The sequence below is a fragment of the Aulonocara sp. 'chitande type north' Nkhata Bay genome, linkage group LG11 (genome assembly GCF_057382095.1).
Source record: "Aulonocara sp. 'chitande type north' Nkhata Bay isolate Kocher_YH1m ecotype deep benthic linkage group LG11, A_spYH_male_GT1.1, whole genome shotgun sequence".
Classification (NCBI taxonomy): Eukaryota; Metazoa; Chordata; class Actinopteri; order Cichliformes; family Cichlidae; genus Aulonocara; species Aulonocara sp. 'chitande type north' Nkhata Bay.
Window position 1 is genome coordinate 32,944,187 of NC_141354.1, and position 16,674 is coordinate 32,960,860.

Genomic DNA, 16,674 nt, shown 5'->3' on the forward strand with positions numbered 1-16,674 from the left:
GAACCGTAGCAGAAAAGTTTAATGTGTTTTTGTTTTTTTCTTATATGCTTTAAGGTTTAAATGGTTTAATTTTGGCATATTGAGCTCAGATAGCACTGGCCGATGGCTTTGAAACAAAGGTTGGTGCTTACAGGAAAGTTTAACAATCTGAGTTTATGTGTACTTCTATGTTAAAGAAAAAAATTATTATTATTATTATTATTATTATTATTATTATTATTATTATTATTAAATGGAGAGGGATCACATGGATGTCAAGTACACAGCTTTAGGTTTTATTGGCATCCACCCTGCAGGTACAGTAAATGAAGTGATTTTATAATTTGCTTCCAAGAGATGCACTTGGGCCAGGTGAACTTCTTATTCAAGCCACATTATAAAGGTTAAAACAATGTCAAAGATGTATCATATGGAGGCGTAACAAACTATTACACGCCTAGTTAACATCAAAAGTGCAAACAGTCATGTAACAGAGTGAGTATTGTCCAGGAGGTCTGTGGATTCCCTGCTTTCTGGCTCCTTTATTGTGTGGGTCAAACCACACCAACCTTCCAAACTTGACCTGCATTTTGATTGCAACTACATGCTGTGAAGCTTTGTGACTAACATGTTTCAGCACGCTTGCATTGACATTTTGTTACACAGCTGCCAAAGTGTTTAAAACTGATGCCCTGAGGACAGACGAACTCAAAGGGTCAAAACATAACCAGCTATGTTGTCTTCTGGGTTAATGATGGGCAGAGTTGTTTGATTTGGAGATGTAACTTTTCAACTTCCAATGAGATTATTATATTTTTTACTGCGAAGAGCATGCCGTAACTGCTGCAGAGCAGGAGGCACTTTATCCGAGAGCCTCTCATATTTCTTAAATTGATGTTTACAAATTCCCTAGGTGGGGCATTAAGGAAGATTGGTATATTAATTGCCATCGCATGCCATCTAAACGGGTAATTGCAAGCTGTTTGCTGGAATGCAAATGTGCTCAGCTTCAGTTTGATGGAGCTTGTTTATTGAAGTGCTGGTCGCTGACAAATTAAGATGGTTAAATTGATGCCCTTTACTTTTAAGTAATCAGTTTGTTTGCTGATTGTTGTATTAGAGTAAAAGCAATTTGCCATTTTTCTTTTTTTTTGGGCATATCAACACATTAACAACAGCTCAGTGGCAAAAAGGACACGGTTGGGACCTCTGTGTGCTACACTAACAATTATTTTCATTATTTGTTAAACCTCCAGTCATTTTAGATTATTTATTCAAATGTTTAGAGTAGCTGTTTGAGACTTTTGGAAATGAGAACCTCTAACTTATCTGAGAACTATGACTTTTACTCGGGTGTTTAACATATAACAACAGCAGAATGTAACAAAACAAAGGAGCGGATGAATTAGTTTGTATGGAGTACATTCCTCTTCCATTTGTGTTGTTACTGTTTTGAGGCTGAAATATTAAGTATCGAAGTCCATAGCTACATGAGTTAACCCATAATTACTCGTATGTATAACAATGCCAGCCCTACAGATGGTTGTGATTTATTTGTTTTTTATTATTGTCTTGCTCATGTATATCAAATTGAGGTAATATTTTTTTGGCTACATCACCACACTCTGTGAGCAACTAATCAACTCAATGTTTCATCACGATAACTCATGCACCCCAGCTTGTAAATTGTTTTTTCCATATCCCGGGGTTCAGCAGTGCAACTGTAAAGTATGCAAATGTGATTTACTTGCATAAAAATACATTCTGAGCCTCTTGGGTATTCTTCCTCAATAAAAGAACCAATGAATATGAATGACTTAGTTTTTTTTCATTTCTTATCTTATAAAAAAGACATTTACCTGAATGCCATTTTTCTCTGCACCACTGTGATTTGAGTTAAGCTACTTTCAGCCATCGTTACCATGAGACTGATCATGACTGATGAATGTCTGTGGTAGTCAGCTTAAGATATTGGCATCCCCCTCTGTTCCAGAACACCTCAACACCTACCGTTTTTAATAATATTGGCCGTCCCATATCTTTACATATGTGTGGGTGTTTGAAATAAGTTCATTTTCATTCATCCCTTCTCGGCGGGCTTGACTCCTGCACTTAGTATCCAATTTCTGCCCATTTGTGGGCGTAAGCAGCAGAACACTCTTTCTACAGCTCCCGTTCGCTTCCTGAATTTCTCCACACATCAGCACACACCGTCTGCAGGGCTGATCCATGGAGAGGGGGGTTAAGCGCTCTCCTCATAAGCACCTGTGTACCTCAAAGATCAGGGGATGAGAGTGGGCGGGTGGGATAAGAACAGAAGGCGAGGATGAAGCAGTTGAGAGGGTGAGGAAGGTGATTACTGAGGGCCAGCTTCAGAGAAAGTGGCACTGGGAAGAAAAGATGATAGAATTCTCTTTTCATTGTGGTACAGCTGAACCATTTCTCTCTCTCTCTCTCTCTCACTCACACACACACACACACACACACACACACACACACACACACAGTTATTTGTCAGTCCTTTCTTCCTGTTTGCGGTTATTTTCAATCACTCCGCCTGCCTCTTAGAGCCCATCGGCCTGTCCTCTTTCTTGTATTTCTTTTCACCTTTGTTATCATTTCACTCTTCAACTTCTGTGATTGGAGAATACTGAGCATCAATGATCTAATCTCATCCCTATTCATCACTCTAGGGCCTCCCTTTCCCTTTTTCCCCTCCCTTTCGTCAGTCCCCACATCACTCAGTACACAACTTGCCGCCTCTGCTTTTTACCTCTTTGTTTCACATGTTTTGTTTAGCTTTTAAGTCCCCTTTTTACTCATCCGACTGACTTGCCTACCGTAGAAAAGTTGACACGGCATCACAAGCAAAAGGCTTGGTAAGCTTTTTAGAGCCAGTCACGGTGCACCATTTCCCCCATCTTAATTACTGCTGAAACAAGCAGCTATGGGAAGTTTCAGCACTGGTGGACCCGTCATTACTGACAATCTCCCGGCCTTTATCTGCCATAGCTAAGACGCTCTTGCACTGCGGGGCTGTGATGATTGCTTTACTGAGCTTGGGTAAGAATACGGGGGGGGGAAAGAGGATGATCAGAGACTGTGCAGTTGGAGGTTTTTCATAACGGTGAGAGTCATAGCGGTGAAGCTAAAACCCTTAAACTTAAAAAAAAAAAAAAAAAGTATTTTAAACCAAATGCTGCCCAAACCCTCCAAACCCACCATCTCAATGTCCATGGTGATTTAACACTCTCCAGCTCCAAGAGGAGAACTTCAAATCTATTACACTCACCCTGTCTCGTCAAGCATGCTTTTGCTGAGGTGTCCAGCTCTTGGCTCCCAGCCTCCTGTCAACACAAGGCGCTAAAGAACACCAGATTGTTTGTGCCCTTCAGATGAAGGCATCAGCACTTGGAGCTCAGGATGTCAGGAGTCATTTACTTGTCCTCAAGCAGTGTTTGCATCAACTAGCAAACCTATTACTTATCAGTTACAAACCAGTTCTTAAAGCATCGTGTATGAGTGGATTGAGACCATGATGCAATTTGGAGCTTTTAACTGTTTTAAGGTTTCTGTAAGGAGAACTGTTATGCTCATGTATTGATTTTGTGACTCCTAAAAAAAAATATATAGATATAGAGATATAGATGTATAGAAAGAAAAATAAATAAAAATCTATTTCATACTTTGCTGTGGTGCAGCTCTTTCACTGCTCTAAACACATCATTCTCACTTCCATCCCCCTCCCTTTAAGACAACTTCCCTCTGATTGGATGTCACAGACAGAATACTTGAGCAGTAGGTGTAGCTTCTGGACTCGCAGCCAGAAATGATCTGAGATGACCATATTAATCCTGCCTGTTCTCACTGACATTGTGCTGACCCAGTTCACATATTTTACTGAGCCAAAAAACTGCCAGAAACACAAAATAATTGGAACAGTCTTGAGCTTTTGAATAGCAAGAATAACTTGCACATACTCTGACTACATTATTTAAAAAAAAAAAAAAAAAAAAAAAAGAGGGGTTGCTGAGGCGCTCTGTAACACCATTTTATTCTAAACAAATGTATTATTGGAGCAATTCAGCAAGCAAAACAGACTGATGTGCATTGACTTCCAAGTCTTCAGCAGGATCTCTACGTCTTTGAAACGCGTTACGTTTAATATAAACAACTATCATATATATATGTGAGAAAATAGGCCCACTATAAAGGTTCCCTGTTCCTTTTTTTGGAGTACACGTCCAGTTTGCAGAATAATGTATGAAGTCCAAAATCAGTGAATTGTATAAAGGCCTAACATGTGTATTTAAAAAGATTTTGAAAAACAGATCAGAAGTACTTGTGATATGTCTCAGAAATAAATGATAACTTGGAAACTTCTGTATCTGCAGAAAGCTTTTTGCTCAATATTTCTTGGGTTATTTACATTTGACGAAGCATGACTCATTGCTTCGAGAAACTGTTAAGTCTGGCATTCTTTGTGGTTGAATTGTTATTTCAGAAGCCTTTTCTTCCATTTTTAGGAAACAAATGTATTTCTGGCTCTGAGATGAGTCACTAAATGTGAACATAGTGATAATCAATCCGTAGTAGTAACCCAAAGGCTCTGGAAATGTTCGCCGCTGTAGACCAACCAACTGTTTTCACCAGCCATTGTGCAGCATATAGTCTACCTTCTGTGCTCACTGCTTGTGCTTCAGTGTTCCATGAAATAACTTGGCTAAATTTGCAGGCTCGTGGGTGTGTGATTGCATGCAAGTGCGTGTTTGTGCGTGTGTGTGTAGAGCTCCATCCGCTTCCAAATGGACGTGGGACTGTGCTAAAAAGGGAGAAGTGAGGCAACTGCTGGCAAAGAGCAACTGCGACCCAGCAGGTGGAAACAGGTGTCATTACTTACCTGCCTGGCTGTTAGCACCTGCCCCCAGGTGGAAAAAACCTGTTCTTGAGAAAACAACCCAGGTAGAGGGACACAAGGGAGTGAACCTTTTTATTTTTCCATTCTGTAAGCTTGGGCGGGCTGCATTTCTTCTTAAGTGTATTCTTGTGGTCATTGTGCTTCACACAAGCTTGAAAAAACAACTTCAATGCACAGCCTTGCTGTAATTTTGAGTCTCAGAAGAAAGATTTGGATATTTACCATAATTTTATTTCCACAACTTGGAGCCGGACTGCAGATTTATATACTTCCTTAAACAACTTCAGAATAACTTTGAAAGCCAGTATTTCACATCTTTTGCCATTCATCTCAAGTTCACATTTTCTGACTATACTGTTTTTACTGTACTGAAACTAGATGATGGCTTGTATAGTGTATATTCAATTTGTTTAAGCTCTGTTACCAGTTTTTACACTGCTGATACTCTACCACCCCATAATCTCATAAATTACTCATCACTTGATTTCTACTCAGAGGTCACATGCGTAATTCAGAAAACATACATAATATCATAAAGGAGTAGATTGAAATTCCAGCATTATTGGTGTTTTGTCTCCTTCTAAGCTTGGGTAGAATATGTAAAAGTGCAGCATGGGAGTTTATTTTTACAAGTAGAGCACAGTGGGAGGATTTTTTTTTTTCTCCCCGAGGTTGTTACAGTCTTCTCAGTTCTCTGCACAAGCTTTGGATATGCTTTCCAACTGCATAATACCAACTCCAACCATGCCGGTGTTGTCTCAAGGGCAAAACCTGAATAGGGAGTAGCTCGCTGCCCCGTTGATGGATGAAGCTCATCCATGTGCCAAGTTCAACAAGTCACCCGCTCTTCCCTTGCCATGCACCCCTTCAGCCTTTCTTTCAGCATACTGGTCTGTGTGCCCCCTGCTATTGCACTCATCTTCTCCCTTTTCAAATGGTAATAAAACTGAACCATGCTGGAACTCTTCAGCTAGGAGTGAACTCTCTCTTCTCAGAAGAGAAATTATGGATGGTCATGCAGAGTTTTTAAGGTTTGGCCCAGCAGGCACCAAAAATTTTCCTTGTGGCCGAATCATTTTGGCCACAGTCTAGGCAGCTTACCGCAATACACCATGGGTCTCTGGCTATTGTTATTATGCATAATGGAACAAAATCCAGTTTCAGTGCCCTCTCTGCACACCCCCTCCCCTCACTCTCTGCTCCACAACCACTAATGTAGGGGATGTTGCCTGGCTTCTGCATGCTAGTGTGCTGACAACTGCCCATATTAAATTAAATTTGCCTCTTGAGCAACATAAACAACTCACATCCCCCCCCCCGCCCAATCAAAGCCCGTTTAGCCAAAGGACAGACATTGACGATCAAAAGCTGAGCTCCAGCAAGGCTGCTCTTGGTGTGTTTGGCTTGTGGAAAGCGTGGACACGATCACACATAAAGTAGAGAGAAAGAAGAAACATAAATTTGCATCTGTCTTCTATTGTTTCATGGTTCCTTGTCTACTCATCCCACAGCCATCAGCTGTCAGTACACCTGCCAGATAATATAAAGAAAGCTTTTTTTTTTTTTTTCTCCAGAGCTTTTTTTTCCCCAGAGTTTTAACAGATGCAGCAGTTTCAAAATATTTTTTAAAAAAATGTACAAAGCAACAGTATTTGCGTCAGTCTTAATTGTTGTGGAACATTTTCTTTCTATAGTTCATCAAAAGGGTGTTGCAAAAATGCAGTGTGACAAATATTCATGACTGCTCTGAACATAAAATATTAAAGGTGCGCAGCTGTGGTGCATTAGAGGTATGCATTACGACTGTGCCATTGGCAAAGGTGTAAAATATTGCCCATTACAGCAAATAAATAACAGGGCATTGTTAGAAATAACAGAGCGGTGCAATCAGCTGCTTCTGCAGTGAGCCTGTCATCCTTTGGGAAAACTGCAACACCGCCTTCTTGGACTGCTCCACTCCTTATTCTGGCTTGCAGCCTCAGTTTGCGCACTGCACATGTATTAGATTTCCACCTGCTGTTGCTGGTTCTACTTATAGTGACCCTTAAGCTCACAGCAGATCTCCATAGCAAAAGGCAGACTGATGTCACCAAATGCCATCCACAACAGTGGAATGGAACCACTGTAGCTCCTATGCTCTATACATTTTTAAAAGTTGTAACGTCCGCCATTTTCTTTGAGTATTTATTACACGGCGTGCTTCTGGGAAAAGCCTGTTCTAACGTTTGAGTCTAAGGTTTATTTTGTTTTGAGTTGTCTTTCTGTTTCTCATCATTTCAGTTTATTTTGAAAAATCTCAACAGGATCTTCAGCTCTATTGTGAAAGGTTTATGTGGAAAATAAACAAGCGGACGGTGGAGCCACACGCTGGGTTTACCGTTGTCGTTACTTATGACAACGCGTAAAAACAGTCGCTTGTCCATTCGTAGTGTAGTTATTTTAAACATAAGAGAAAGAGAGAACTTTAAGAAATGAATATAGCCACTACAGTACCATCAAAACGATGAAAAAATATTGCCGTAACAGTTGATTTTTGGGACACCACGAAACAACGATGGTGTAATTTGAAACGATAGACGTTTTCACATCTTCATCCGATATATATCGTTATATCGAACAGCCCTGTTTGATTTGTTGATTACAAATGTGATTGACGTATAAGGACTTAGGCCTGAAGTAACAATCGAAAGTATCAAGTTTGCAGCAAGTGCAAAGTTAAGATTTAACATTAAAACTTAACATTTAAAGGCTTGTTTTAGGGCTTCTGTCCCTAATTCTTTGAGTCCTAATCTTCCGTGCCTCACAGTCATTAAATGTTCATGTGTGCTCGTGGTTGAGGTTTAAAATCACTTCCAGGTGCATGAAGATTTTCAATGAGGCAGCAAAAGCGTTGGCTTCTGTCTGTCGCATTGAACTCTTGCAAAACTGGTTAGTAGGACGAAGTCTGAGATGCATTTACCATATGTTGCCTGCCAGTTCTTCTTGAAGGTTTGACTTTGCATAGAGCAATAAAGTACTCACAGCACTGGTCAGCAAAATAAAGTGATATCTTTTTCTTTCTCTCTGTAAAAGAGACAGAAAGAGAGACAATCTTGGCAACACTTAATTTTCAAAACAGCCAGACGTGTCCATGAAGGCAAGGCTACACCCTATTAAACATTGAGATGAAAAGCACTTATTAAGTTCTTGTCAACATAAATAAGTTTAGGCGTGTGCTGTGAGCCAGCAACTATAAACCAGTTCTTGGCCAGTTTCCAAAGCTGTTGTAGTGAGCAGCATTTACTCATGATCGATTGTCAGCTGATTTTTGTTTTTAAATCCTTCACGAGGTTCAGGGTTCCTCCGAAGCAGCTTCTTGTAACTCGGCTTCTATCTTTCTTATACTGCACATGTGAAAGGCCACAAGTTCCTAGAGTTCATGTAGGGGAAAAAACACAAGAGTACAAGAGTCCAGCGCTTGTTCCTGCAAATAACACGAAACAAATTGGATACAGAGACAGAGGCTGTTGAGAGAGGACAAGCCAGACTAGATGACCATCTAGCCCTTGCAGTGTCAGTGACCCAACCAATATGCTGTTGATCTTTTTCCCTTAAATAACTCCAGTCTTTATTGCTACAGCCTTTATCAAAACCTCAGATCATGGAAGAAAAACTCTGGGTTGTAAACAGTGGGTTGTTCGCTTGATTACAGTTGCGTGCTTGTGCTAGTGTGTGCGTGAGTGGAATCTTGTTGATTGTCTGCATGGGCTGATTGGTGGTGATTTGTGCGAGGGAGGGATGGAGTGACAAAGTAAATTGAGGCGGGGAGTGGAGTTGTTGACTGCCAAGTTGTAGGCTCACTGTATAACTTGTCTGCAGCTTGCTACATAAGTCATGTTTTTTCTTGGGGCTTTTCATAGCACAAAAAGCCAGCAAAGCAACAACTAGGGTCCTCTCAAAAGACATTAATCTGAAGCTGGCACCGCTCTGAAATGATCACCTCTCACTTCATATGTCTTTATTATGGTTTAACAACCCTCTAGAGTTGAAGATTGTTCTGTTTGTTTGGTTCTTTGTTTTCTTTCTCAATAATTAAAGCCTGAGGTTAAGCAACACAAACTTGCCTTTTAAAAAAAATAATAAATAAATTCTGTTTGGGGTACCTATTGGGACTAAATATTGGTTCACAGTATGAAGGAAAGCAGCACTGTATTCAGCTACAGCCATGCCTCCCAGTGGTGCTGCAGCATTGTCACTGCTACTGGATTTCAACATGGAAAACACGGCTACTCTCGCAGAATCCAGGCGTGTGTTTAAGAAGTTTGCAAAACAATGCCTGAGTGCCTTTTTTAATGTCTTTTTTTTCTTTTTCACAGTTTATTACTTGTGTAAAACTAAGAAATACAGAAACAATCAGCTGACATTTGTCCAGGAGGGAAATTCTAGGGCTCTGTAATTTAGTCATTTGTGTAAGAGGGTGGCAGTTTGGAGATTTTTATTTATTTATTAGGATTTTATTGGAAAACATTCCCACTCATATTTCCAGTGGCTTTGACTCTTAATTAAATGCAGCCTCTAAGCAACCTTTTATAATTTGACTGTATGATGACAGAGACGAAAGAAATCCTGTCTCTTCAGCAGAAATATACACGTCTGATGGTTTAATGCTACATTCATGCAAATATTGCCTGCTGTCCTTGTTTCAGCTCAACTGTTTGTTCTTTCATTTTTTCCTCTTTGCTTCTCTCTTTGGTACCCCTCCCTTTCTCTTCTGTTCTCTGCTCCTCCCTGTCATCACCTTGGCAAAAACCCTTTCACAGGCCCTGAAACACTTAATTGACTTTTCATTGGCACAAGCTGTAATTGGCTTTTAATCACCGTTTTACATCATGTTTTGAAATTCAAATCAGCAGTGTCAGCTCAGAGAAAGGGGCCTCTTCAGTGCTTTGCTGTCATTCACGGATGCTACAAGAGGAGCATCTCAGTATTGATGGCATGTTTAACATCTTTCACTTGCTAAGTGAGTGAACGGAAACTTCAGGGTTTGTGTATAAGGTCCCTTCTGCAAGCACCAATCTACAGACTGAGTGATACTTGATAGAAAACATTTGGTTTCGCTGTGGCTCTTTCTGACAGGCAGCAGTTATGAGACGTTAGCATCATTTGCACAAGAACCAGGTAGATGGTGCCTTTCTTGACCTCTCTCACCATTTAATGCTAAAAGAACCCAAACAAAACCCACCAAGTTCTGAGTATCATAAAACTAATATGTCATATCCCAGTATATGCAGTGGAAAATAATGGACAGCTTAATATATGTAACAGTAAAAAGAAAAGGTAAGTCATAAATACGTCAGCAACCTCAAAGTGTCCATTGTGTTATGCAAACAATGCTTTTTTTTGCTCTTATGGTGTCTATAATGTAACTATACAGAGAGAAATGTGTATATAGGTTTATAAACTTGCCATGGATTTGGCTGAAGGCCACGTCAGGCATGAAGATGTGCATTGTGAGCACTGTTCGATAAGTCAGGGTCAGTCTTCCACCTCCGCTCAACACTCTAAAAGCAGTTCCCACGCTCTCTGTTACCGATGGATGAGAGATGAGAGCAGCCGTGTACACTTGGATGGCATCAGTTTTACAGTACCCCTTTTTTTTTGTGTGTGTGTGTGTGTGTGTGTGTGTGTGTGTGTGTGTGTGTGTGTGTGTGTGTTAATTTCTGTCTTTGTTCTGACCAACCGTGAGCCTGGCAGCAAAACCTGAGCCGTCCATCAAGATGCCTGTAAACTCCTATACTTCAGCATGGCCTGTAGTTATTTGTGCTTTGCTTGGATAGCAAATCCCTTCACGATTCCCAGCTCTAACCCTTTCTCACATTGGTTAAAGAGCCATAGGAGACAAGGATTAGCATACATAAGTGTTTTTTTTCTTTCTTCACTTTCTGTCTCCCTTTCAACTTTTAACTCCTTTGTTTTTTTGTTTTTTTCACATCAACCCTCTCTCCTCTTTGTCGATTCCTGTCACTTTCTCTATTTCCTCCTTTCATTTCCTCCTTTTTACTCCTTTCTGTGTTTTCACTCTCTCCTCTCCCTGGTGGCTGAATGATCGTGAGTGACGTTTAGCAACTCTTCAGCCGCCAGGAAGGCTTTGGGAGAGAGCCCACTCTTTTTAGAGCATCCGTGATGCTCCCCAACAAATTGTGACACTAAGACGAAATGTAAGCTGGCAGCCAGCGTGTAAACCGTTCAACTCCTTAGACCCTGGACAGTTTTTTTGCTCCACTGCTGCATAATACTTATTTCATTCTCCTTTCACATTCCTTCGGCGCCCAGCTGGAGAATGGAAAATAATATTTTTTATTTATTTTTTATTTTTTTTAACTTCTGGAACAGAGCAGAGGAAACCCTGTTGCTCGACAATCCCTCCCACCACAGCCTTTCAGCTGCTCCAGTGTCTTTCCTTGATTTAGGATGTAATTCAAAGATTTGCACTTAAATTCTTCGTTTTCTCACTCATTTCTGTCTCACCTCCACTAAAACGTTCCTTTCAGTTTTCATTATCATTGAACTGTCAGGACAAAACCTCCTTGTTGTAAATCACGGTTCTCTTTCCACCCCAGCAGGAGGGATTCATTTTCCAATTCACTTGCCACATGTGATTAATTTTGGTTGAATTGTGAGGGAGGCAATTATGATTTCAAGTAATTCATATATTACTTAACATTGAATAGTCTCCTTAGGTCATCATTCAGGCGCTATATTAACTTTAAATAATCAAAAATAATAAGACTGTGATAATGCACATTCTGAAACTGAAATGGGAACTCCGAGCATTAATATCTTTCGGGTTTGTCACTTGGCAGATTCATGTGTTATTAAACACCCAGTCAAATTTGAATGAATGGAAAAAATTAATTAGATCAAATGATTGAAGGTCTTTGCTATTTGCCAGTAGCTGATCTAATCAATCAAATGTTCTATTCTAGTTCATTAATTCTAATGTTCGAAACACTGTAAAATGCTAATGTTGTTGCTAAATCTTGATGTACATATGCCAGTTTATTATTTTTAATAGTCCCGTTAATGCTCAAAAGAATTACGTGGACTAAGTTGCCCATTTGTGCACAGCCCTAATTGGTACACTATGTGCAATTCTAGTATTTTATGAATAATACTAGCTTATTTTGAATTTGATGGAAATTCAGTTCAAATCAGCAAGTCTCACAACAGTTGGGATGGGGCAACAAAAGAGTAAAATAATAAGTGGCACTGAAATGAGAGAGCTGGAGGAACATTTTATAACAAACTGACAAAATGTCATTTAACCTAGTTAGCTCACTGGGTAAAAAAAGAAAGAAAAAAGAGCATTTTAGAGAGGCAAAGTGTTTCTGATGTAATGCAGGTTGAAGCTCTAGCATGCAGAGAAGAAGCCATATGTGACCATGATCCACGGGTCTCGGATTTGCAAGTCATTGCATTGTTTTTCTATAAAGCGCCCACACTTTTTTGGATTTGGGATGTACATGAGCAGTGCATCAGTAGCTGTGGGTTGGGATGATAAATGCTGGCAGTGAAGATGGTTTGTATGAGCTTATTTAATTGTAATAAGGGGATAATCCTTAAATTCCAGCTGGCTTTAATAAAAATTAGAAGTTCCTAATGTAAAATGGCCACAGTATGGTTTCAGTGTGGCTCGTCTGAGCTGCGCTGTCCTGGTGAATAAGGGCTAAAATTCCCAAAAATAAAATCTGTAGAAAAACCCCAAAACATAAAAAGTCACAGTGGTAGAAGTTTTTTGTGGTGCTAACACACAACACACATCAATACGACTCTTCACAAAATCAATCCATTGCTGCTTTTGATTCGGGAGAATGAGCTGTTCTGCAAATTTTGGCTTCCAGGACGGATACGTTGGACAAGGACATAGCTAGTGTAAGAAGCTGTGTGCTGCTGTACCAGTAAATGTAGTAACTGATTGAGCGGGAAAACCACAGACTTAAATGTCAATGGTAAAACCGCACACACTGTGTAAAGTGTCTCTCCCACATTAGCTCAGTAGTTCAGCAACCTCTCATATTAAGCTTCAGCAGGTCTTCTGTCCAACCCTTCGTTACTGATGACCCATTATCAGAATCTTTGTCCCTCTGAGGCTGTGAAACCAGACTGATAACGAGGCTTGCCATTTGAAAGGCCACAGTATTCTCACTGTGTCATGTCTCATTACAAACCACCACGATATTTGTTTACATCCTCTCCTGGCCCCTGAGCGCTCTTATCAAGACCTTTTTTGGAAGAGCCCCTGCAGTCCAAAACACCTTCATCAGAGATGGGTCTGACAATTTCTGCATTAGTGTGAAGTGCAGTTGCACTCTATATTTTCCATCCTCTGCTGCCCCCTCCTCAATTATTTCTTTTTCTTTTTCAGTGAGATGAGTCTTATTTCTGCACAATTGCACTGATTGTAATCTATTCCAGCTTTTTTTTTTTTTTTTTAAAAAGAGCTCAACCTGAAATGAAGCCATTCATCACAGAGTAAACAGCATAGCAGAAGGGCAGGAGCAGGAGAATGATAAGAGAAAATGCTTGGGGTAGAGGCAACAGAAGAGAAATCCATGCTGAAAAAGCAAACAAAGCATGACACCCTTTGCCTGACAGAAGTTCGCCATCCCCTGCTCTCCTCACGAGGATGTGACATTTAAGAGGGTGGTGTCTTGTTATTGCAGGCCTAATTAACATTCCACGTTACGCCAGCTGGAGATGGACACCCTGCCAGTGCCGTCCCCCTTTTCACCCTCGTGTTTGTCCATGAAGTTCTTTGCTTTCTCTAAGTGTAACTGGCTCTCAGTGTTCCCTCATGCCCTGAGGTCTTTATTGTGTGACGATGCACACGGGCTCTGCCAATGTCGTCTCAAATGTTCCACTGTGGTCAGTCTATTTGCCATTGCCAGAGGTGTCAGGCAGTAGTAACCATGGTGACAGTGTAAGGTCTGAATTGTTGGAGGTGTCGGAGCCCTCGGGGGTGCTGCAGATCTAACTACAAGAATCTGTGGCGCCCAGTGAACTTTCTCTGTCAGGTCAGTTACCGTCTTATGACAAGATGTCGAAAGTGATTGATTTCCTTTTTTTTTTTTTTTTTTTTTTTTTTTTTTTATGAAGATGTATTTAAATATATTTCTCAATATATCAAAGTGGCCATGTCTGTGGAAGTTTCTCTTTGATAGTTTTGTTTCCACCATGAATGTTATGATTGCTGATGTGATTATTTTTGCATTTTTATTTCAACCTTAAAGCTGCTGTTTTTAGAATGGGGTTTAGAGGAGAATTCCTGTCTGACCAAATCAATTACCGTCAGTTTAAAGCAGTAAACCGGTTTGTTAAATTTAAAGATCCCAAAGCAACAGTTAAATAAATGGGCGACTTTAGTCTAAGAAGACCTGCACAACTTCCAAACTGCCACGAGGATGGTTTTGGCAAAGGATTTCTCTCTGAAATAAAGTAGGTTTAAAGCAGTGAGCTGTTTTTGAAGCCTAAAGTTGACAGAGGTGAACGATCCTGTTCACTCCTGTGCTAGTGATTTGGTAAATATAGAGAAGCTTAGTATGTAGAAATATGTGAGTATTCAAGGAAATTTATATAAAAATGGTATTGACGTAAACTTGTATGCACAGCCCCCATGGCTTTACTTTTCAGACCCTGAATGCTATGACCATCATGTACATGCATTTCTATAGAGATTAGACGGGGATTTTTCGGATTTCTTTTTTTATTATGTACTTTTTATTATGTACTTATGTACACAGTCGATATCACCACAGAGCTCATTTAAAATTTGAAGTAACTCTTCAAAAATGTTACACCAAAAAACAGGTTTTTTTTTTTGTTTTTATTTAGTTTGGTTTGATGTTGGTAATGATCAAAGCAACGATTTAACAAAAAAAGAAAAAAAAACATCTCTATATTCACTCCCCATCCTTCAGTGATTTCCAGAAAGAGCTGAAAACATTTAGTGTGTGAGAACAAGGAGCAATCTGACATGCAGGGCAGGGGGTACAGAACTGAAAGAAAACAGAAAATTGCAGACAACAAATAGTGGATAGTGACTTTGAAGTATATATATTTTTGTTTTGGTACAGGCGCTGTACTTATTATACTTGATGCTTAGATGTTATCCTTTTTGCACAAAACCTTAAACACTCTCTTCAATGGAGAAACAGAGTGACATAATATCGGACGTTGCTGCAAAGAAAGTTAATTAACGTTATAGCGTTTATGGACCTCTTGAAAAAATGCGAGAACTCTTTTTTTTTTTTTTTTTTTTTTTTTCCCTGCTGTTGGTCCTCATTTCAAAAAAAGGGGGGAAAGCTTAGATATGGAACAACAATTTGATATTAGAGCATTAATTCTTGAGTAAAATTAAAGAATTAGAGAACCAATTTTTTTGAGAGATAATTTCAAATACAAAGCTTGAAACATTGTTAGTCACACAATTGTCACACATGTCACACTGACAATATTGTGAAATGGTGTGAATGTGAGGTATCAATCATTACCATAAGTAGTGGTGTGTGCACCTTAACCAAATAATACAGCATGAAGCTGTGCACAAAATGTGTCCTAGAATTCTTCAAACTAGCCAAAAATACACCAAATAAATTGGCCTCCTCCTGGTTTTAGCACATGTGTATGTGCTTCATTGTGATTTATTCATCACCTCAGTGTTTGGCTACTTATCAGCAGTGCAGGCAAGTATTGAGCTTGTGGAGATGATAGAATTGTGGGACTTGCTGTGCCGGGCTGGAACAATAGATGATGAAAATAAGAGTGGCAGTGCAGAGTGGGGGTGGGGGGGCGTTGTCACTCGTGTGAAAGATGGATGCCACACAGAGCCAGGGCTGAAAGTGGGACAGCTCTCAGAAGGACAACCGGGAGACAAAGGGCTAAGACACCAAAAAGCCTCAGAATCGGCAGTCTGAGGAGATCTTTCAAGGACTGATTCCGCAGTCCTCTGTTTCAGGCATGCCAGTCTAATAAATAATAAGCATGCGCGGTTTGGTTTTGAAGTTTATGGCCCCTTCTCTGCTGTCAGTTCAAATCAAACTCCAATTTAGATTGTATTCCTCTGTGCCTCTAACTGTAGTGCTTTCTCCCACTGGTAGTAAATTCCAGTGACATTTCATCGTCTTTGATATCCTTGATTGTGTACTTCACCTCAACTAAAACACAGCCTCTGAGTCTGTGCTGGTCTCTGTAGACTGTCTCCACTGATCAATTCTTCAGCCCATCTGTCTGCCAGGCTTATTCACAGGGCCGCACCATAGGCAGACGAACTCTCACGGCAGGAGTCTTCATTAAACCAATCCTCCCTACCTCCTCCTCTCCCTCCCTCCTTTCCTTTTTCTATCTCCACAGGCCTGGGGAAAGTTAATAAGAAGATTCGATCAGCTGGCAAACCACCCCCCACCACCCCCACCTTCCTCGACGCCATCCTCTTATCCCAGCCATTGTGTTGCTGTGACTCACTGACATAGTTGGATGCTGGTGAGTCAATAATGGTCTAACCTCAGCTGTTTTTTGATGGGGGTTAGTTCACTTAATTTGAGAAATATTGCTAACTGTTCCAAGTATCAGATGTAACTACAGCAGTATTAACGCAGCTTTATCAGTTGTAGCAAACGTTGTTCTGCCTTATGTTCATATCATAGCTTGATTAAAGCTGCTAAGTAAGTGAACTTATATTAGCTGTAGTTTCTTGTTTGTATACTGTTGGAAACTAATGATCCAAAGTAATCCCATCTTTT

The 16,674-nt window shown here is 40.1% G+C and overlaps 1 protein-coding gene across 4 annotated transcripts in view; it reads left to right on the plus strand.

Annotated features, from left to right (window-relative positions):
- sema6cb (semaphorin 6Cb) overlaps positions 1 to 16,674 on the plus strand; it is a 147,934-nt gene that overhangs the window by 24,842 nt on the left and 106,418 nt on the right. For 3 of the 4 annotated variants that reach the window (XM_086312223.1, XM_086312225.1, XM_086312226.1), the window contains exon 3: positions 16,286 to 16,414. The exons of the other annotated variant lie outside the window; for it this stretch is intronic. The gene's annotated coding sequence lies outside the window, so the exon portion shown is untranslated. The remainder of the gene's footprint in view (positions 1 to 16,285; positions 16,415 to 16,674) is intronic. 4 annotated transcript variants of the gene reach the window in all.